General features: G+C 40.7%; 1 non-coding gene across 1 annotated transcript; it reads left to right on the plus strand.

The window, feature by feature from the left end:
* Positions 1-223: 223 nt before the first annotated feature.
* LOC115831974 lies at positions 224-411 on the plus strand. Its single transcript, XR_004027457.1, has one exon. It is a non-coding gene; the product is annotated as a U2 spliceosomal RNA (small nuclear RNA).
* Positions 412-6,381: the final 5,970 nt, after the last annotated feature.

Raw genomic sequence — 6,381 nt, forward strand, 5'->3', positions numbered from 1 at the left:
GCCTCACAATCATGATGGAAGGCAAAGGAGGAGCAAAGTCACGTTTTACATGGTGGCAGGCAAGCGAGCTTGTGTAGGAACTCCCCTTTATAAAACCATAAAATCTCATGAGACTTACTCACTATCACAAGAACAGCATGGGAAAGATCCACCCCCATGATTCAATTACCTCCCACTGGGTCCCTCTCACAACACATGGGAATTATGGGAGCTAAAATTCAAGATGAGATTTGGGTGCAGACACAGCCAAATCATATTGCTATTCTTATCAGTTTAATATCTGATGTGTCCTCTATTTGGGCATAATATATAAAACAAATTTTTGGAGAAGGGAGATACAATAGGAGCTTGTTCCATCCACTCCATGCATTAACCTGGTATTGCAGTACCTCCAGGAATGGTGCAACTTCCTCCTCCCCCGCAGGATTAAAAAAAAGAATTAGCTCACATAACTATAGAGGCTAGAAAGTCCCCAGATCTGCAGGGTGAGTCAACAAGCTAGAGACCCAGAAGGGCTGATGATGTAGGTCCAACCTGAGTTCAAAGACCTGAGAATGAGGAGAGCTGATGGTGTAGTTCCTGAAGGCCAGCAAGGCTCAAAATTCAAGAAGAGCCAATGTTTCAGTTTGAATCTGAAGACAGGAAAAATTCCCTCTCACAAAGGGAAGGGTCAGTCTTTTTGTTCTATTCAGGCCACTAACTGATTGGATGAGGCCCATCCACATTAAGGAGGGCAATCTGTTTTACTCAGTATACCCATTTAAATGTTAATCTCAGGCCAGGCGCGGTGCTCATGCCTGGTAATCCCAGAACTTTGGGAGGCCAAGACAGGCAGATCACCTGAGGTCAGGAGTTCGAGACCAGCCTGGCCAATATGGTGAAACCCCGTCTCTACTAAAAATACAAATATTAGCTGGGCATGGTGATGGTGGTGGACGCCTGTAATCGCAGCTACTTGGGAGGCTGAGACAGGAGAATCATTTGAACCCGGGAGGCAGAGTTTGCAGTGAGCCGAGATCGGCCATTGCACTCCAGCCTGGGCAACGAGAGTCAAGCTCCGTCTAATAAAAAGGATTATTCTCTCCACCTATCACAATAGCCACCCAGTCACTTTTGCTTCTCCCTCATTTCCACTAACACTTCTTCTCAGCCTTGACAAGTTCTGTGAACCCTCAACTTGGTTTCTTCCAGTGTGATTGCTGGTTTACTTCCATAGAATCACTGGAGTAGAGGTAAAAAGTGGTACATGGGCCCTACTCCAGAAAACTGAGTTTGAAATTCAAGGCCAACCGGTCCCTATGTTTGACTGAAACTTATAATCTCTTTTTGTGGTATTTTAATAAAGTTTTCAAAGCTTTATATTACAAATTTAAGTGATATCAAGTTGTATTAGTCAGAGTTCTCCAGAGAGACAGAAACAATAGAATGGATGGATGGATGAATAGAGGATTGATAGATTGATTGATAGATAAATACATACACACTTAGATGAAGAGGCATTTATTAGGGTAATTGGCTTATATGATTATGGTGGCTGAGAAATCCAGCAGCAGGCTGTCTGCAAGCTGGAAACCCAGGGATGCCAGTAGCATGGCTCAGTCCAAGTCCAAAGGACTCAGAACCAGGGAAGCTAGGGGTGTAACTCTTAGTCTGAGGCCAAAGGCTTAATGACCTGAAGGGGGAGGACTGCTGGTTCAAGTTCCAGAGTCCAAAGTCTGGAGTACCTGGAGTTCTGATGTCTGAGACCAAGAGAAGAGGGTGCCCCAGCTCCAGGAGGAAGAGAGTAAATTTGCCTTTCTTTTGACTTTTTGGTGTATCCATGACCCTAGTCAATTGGATTGTGCAACCCACATTAAGAGGGATCTTCCCCACAGTCCACCAACTAATGCACCAATCTCCTCTGAAAACACCGTCACATACACACTCAAAAATAATGCTTTACCAGCTATCTAGATATTCCTTAATTCAATCAAGTTGACACCTAAAGTTATCCATCATACAAGTAGGTAAAATAAGATGAGAGTCTGCCTTTATTCCCACTGAAATCCCAATAACCTCCTTTGAGTTAAGCGTCTGAGCGTCTATTTTTTCTTCTATGCATTTATAAACACATAGGGTCTCCTTTACACAAATGGAATCACTTGGATTAACTAAGCACAAGAAAACTTTCCCATTGTGTTGTTTCTGTATTTCCCTTCTTCCTTTTAATGAATTTTGAAGATCTTAGATCTTTTCCTCTCCTAATTATTTGAAAATTATATATTTTAATTTATCTGATGTTACACTTACATTTTTACAATGATATTGATGCTTTTTTTCTATCAATGTTGAAAATTAATAAGCATTCATAACATTCATACTCCAACAGGATAATATTGTTATTACAATTTGTCCCTTTCCTTTTTAAAAAATTTTTAATTATGGAAGCTTCCAATATAGACAAGAGTAGATCAATGACTTTAATGAATCCCTCTGTACTCCTCACCAGCTTAAACATGAGGAATGTGTCTCAACTCATGGCCAAGTTTACATCCCCATCCACTTGCTCCTCCCACACTATTTTGAAGCATAGCCCAGATATCATATCATTTCATCTGTAAATCTTTCAGTATCTATCTCAAGAAGATATAAGGGCTCCTTTCACATATATAAATGCAGTATCACACCTAAGAATCAATTAAAAATAACTAGTAATTACCCAGAATTCCAATTATGTCATACATGTTATTGTAACTTTTTTCCTGTAGCTTGTTTGAATTGGGATTCAAATAAAGTCTACATATTGCAATTGGTTCATATGTCTTTAACATCTCTTAATGCATAGATTTCCAATCATGTCTTTTTTTTCCTTACAATTCATTTGTTAAAAAAAACAAATTGTTTTATAGTTATATAGATCATCCGCGAGTGATCATGAAGCAGATAGTCACTAGTCCATCAAGATGTTTTATTTAAGGGGAACAAGTTGGTGATCGTAGTGTTAATATAGCCTTGAAGTAAGAGCCAGACACTAGGTATAGTTTCAGTCTAGAAACCCCAAAGTTTATGGGCCCAGAGTGAGGAGGGGGATACTTCCCAAGTGGGTTGTTGGTTTCTCAAAGCTTGATAGTCAAGGAATTTATTTGGAGGTGATAAGAATGTTGATGAGAAGCTAAGCATGGTCGCTCATGCCTGTAATCCCAGCACTTTGGGAGGCCAAGGCAGGTGGATCACCTGAGGTCAGGAGTTCGAGAAGAGCCTGACCAACATGATGAAACCCCATCTCTACTAAAAATACAAAGATTAGCTGGGTGTGGTGGCACATGCTTGTAGTCCCAGCTACTAGGAAGGCTGAGGTGGGAGAATCACTTGAACCCGGTAGGCGGAGTGAGCCGAGATCACACCACTGCACTCCAGCCTAGGCAACAGACTGAGACTCTGTTTCGGAAAAAAAAAAAAAAAAAAAAAAAAAAAGAGCCGGGCACAGTGGCTCATGCCTGTAATCCCAGCACTTTGGGAGGCTGAGGCAGGCAGATCACCTGAGGTCAGGCATTCGAGACCAGCCTGGCCAACATGGTGAAACCCCATCTCCATTAAAAATACAAAAATTAGCCAGGCGTGGTGGCTGGCACCTGTAATCCCAGCTACTCGGGAGGCTGAGGCAGGAGAATCCCTTCAAACCGGGAGGCGGAGGTTGCAGTGAGCCAAGATCACGTCATTGCACTCCAGCTTGGGCAACAAGAGCGAAACTCCATCTCAAAAAAAAAAAAGAAAGAAAAGAAAAGAAAATAGTTTTAGGCCGGGCATGGTGGCTCATGCCTGTAATCCCAGCACTTTGGGAGGCCAAGGTGGGTGGATCACCTGAGGTCAGGAGTTCGAAACCAGCCTGGCCAACATGGTGAAACCCCCGTCTCTACTAAAAATACAAAAAAAAAGAGAAAAATTAGCGGGGCGTAGTGGTGGGCACCTGTAGTCCCAGCTACTTGGGATACTGAGGCAGGAGAATTGTTTGAACCTGGGAGGCGGAGGTTGCAGTGAGCCGAGATAGCATCATTGTACTCCAGCCCTAGAGACAGAGTGAGACTCCGTCTCAAAACAACAACAACAACAACAACAAAAACAACAAAAAAAGGACAAGACAGAATAAATACTTAATTCTTTCCTGTTATTTACCAGTTTTCAAAAGAATGGCTTAGTTCCCCCAGCATCCTCCAGTGGTGACTAATTTAACTATTTTTGTTGTCCTTGCTATTTTAATATTAAACACTCATGCATTTAAACATTATTGACAGCTTCAATCTACTATAGTCATCATCCTCAGCGATGCTCAAACTGTCCAGTCTTTAGCAAGCTGGAACCTTTTGGTTTGCTCCTGAGTACTGGCTAGGTTAAGACAAGACAACACAATGTCATGTTCTGAGGTTAGACTGATAAAAATACAATTTGAAAATCCACATGGAATGGTTTTACCGTGTCAAAAGACTTTATTTGCACAAACCTTGGAGAATGGAAAGCTTTTTCACCTGGCAAGAAGACTACATGAGTAAAAAGTAGATCATACTCCTCTGAGGAGGGCATCCTTGATTAACATTCCACTATATATAAAGTTATATAATTATATTTTATATTTATATGAAGTATATAAATATACTTCACGCCTTCTTTCAGGCACAGACACTGCCAATTATTCAGGCAGAAGCAGCTGGCAGTGAACTTGACAGCCAAGTACCTTCCTATATCCATTCTTTGTACCCAACCACTGAAAATCTCTGGTATGAGATTTTATTTATTTTCCCTAAACACTTTCTTATTGATGTATAATTTATAAATGCACAGATTTAATTGTATAGGCTGAAGGATTTTGACAAATTCACAACCCACATATATATCACTAACAACAAGAAACAGAACATCACAATCCATAGGAACATTTCATATGCCTCTTTCTGGTTAATCCCACCCATCCCCTCAGACAACCATTGATTTGTTTTCTATCACATAGGTAAGATTTGTTTACTTTGGATGTCACATAAATAAAAACCATACAGAATAAACTCTTCAGTATCTGGCTTTTTTTCATAGCATAATGTGTTTGATATTTATTCACATTGTTCTATCAGTAGTTCATTCATTTTTAATGCTGAGTAGCAGCACACCACAATTTGTTAATTCTTTCATCAACTGATAAACATCTGAGTTGTTTCCAGTTTTTGCCTGTAATAAATAAAGCAGCTATAAACATTCAAGTACAAGTTATTTTATAGACATATGTTTTCATTTTTCTTGGGTTGGGATTGAGTTATATTTTAAATACAAAAGGACTTCAAAAAGTCCACAGAAAAATGGTAATTAAAAGATTTTTAAAATAACAAACTTTATTTCTCAACACAAACTCCATCAAATTCAAGACACTTTTGAGAGTGATGATACCAGCAATTTAGTCCATCCCTAAAGAACTGAAGGTCAGCCGGGTGCGGTGGCTCACGCCTGTAATCCCAGCACTTTGGGAGGCCGAGGTGGGCAGATCATGAGGTCAGGAGATCGAGGCCATCCTGGCTAACACGGTGAAACCCCGTCTCTACTAAAAATACAAAAAAGTAGCCAGGCGTGTTGGTGGGTGCCTGTAGTCCCAGCTACTTGGGAGGCTGAGCCAGGAGAATGGCGTGAACCCGGGAGGCGGAGCTTGCAGTGAGCCGAGATTGCGCCACTGCACTCCAGCCTGGGTGACAGAGCAAGACTCTGTCTCAAAAAAAAAAAACAAAAAAAGAACTGAAGGTCTTGGGAATTTAACCGTGTCTATGCAGTCTTTTTGACATTATTAACTGAGGAAAAATGGATGCCCTTTAAAGATTTTTCGATTAAGAAAGAAAAAAGTCAGAAGAACCAAATCAGGACTCTAAAGTGGATGCCTAATGATATCCCATTGAAACTCTCACAAAATTGTCCTAGTTTTATAAGAGAAATGAGCAGGAGCATTGGTGTAGTGGAGAAGGACTCTCTAGTGAAGATTTTCCCGGTGTTTTTCTGCTAAAGCTTTGGCTTTCTCAAAATACTATCATAACAAGCAGATGTTGTCATTCTTTGGCTCTCCAGGAAGTCAACAAGTAAAGTCTTTGAGCTGCCCAAAAAACTCTTGCCATATCCTTTGCTCTTGACCTGTCTGCCTTTGCTTTGACTAGACCACTTCCATCCTTAGTAGCCATTGCTTTGATTGTGCTTTATTTTCAGGATTGTACTGGTAAAGCCACGTTTCGTCTCCTGTTACAATTCTTTGAAAAAAATGCTTCAGGACCTTGATCCCGCTTGTTTTAAATTCCCATTGAACATTTTGCTCGTCTGCAGCTGATGTGGGAACAACGGTTTTGGCACTCATCTAGTGGAAAGTTTGCTCAACTTTAATTT

The sequence above is a fragment of the Nomascus leucogenys genome, chromosome 20 (genome assembly GCF_006542625.1).
Source record: "Nomascus leucogenys isolate Asia chromosome 20, Asia_NLE_v1, whole genome shotgun sequence".
Classification (NCBI taxonomy): Eukaryota; Metazoa; Chordata; class Mammalia; order Primates; family Hylobatidae; genus Nomascus; species Nomascus leucogenys.